Source organism: Camelina sativa, chromosome 12 (assembly GCF_000633955.1).
Source record: "Camelina sativa cultivar DH55 chromosome 12, Cs, whole genome shotgun sequence".
Taxonomy (NCBI): Eukaryota; Viridiplantae; Streptophyta; class Magnoliopsida; order Brassicales; family Brassicaceae; genus Camelina; species Camelina sativa.
The window spans coordinates 29,847,793-29,848,093 of record NC_025696.1 but is presented as its reverse complement, the minus strand read 5'-3'; positions in this window follow the sequence as shown (position 1 = coordinate 29,848,093).

Sequence of the window (301 nt, the reverse complement as noted above, 5' to 3'; positions counted from 1 at the left end):
CAGAACCCAGTTCGAAGACAGGACCAAAACCGGGATCTGATCAGGATCATTGCTGACTACAACCGGGCTGATCTTGTGTATGAGAACCAGTCTGCAATTGTTCCTCCACCATTCCAGAGGAATGACTTTGAGCTGAAGCCTGCTTACTTTCAGCTGGTTGGACAGAGACCATTCTCTGCTTTGCCCAATGAGAAGCCTCTGGACCATATTGAGCACTTTGAGGATCTTGTGACCAGTATCAAGGCTAATGGAGTGACTGAGGACTTCATATTCTGCAAGTTCTTCCCATACTCACTTGCAG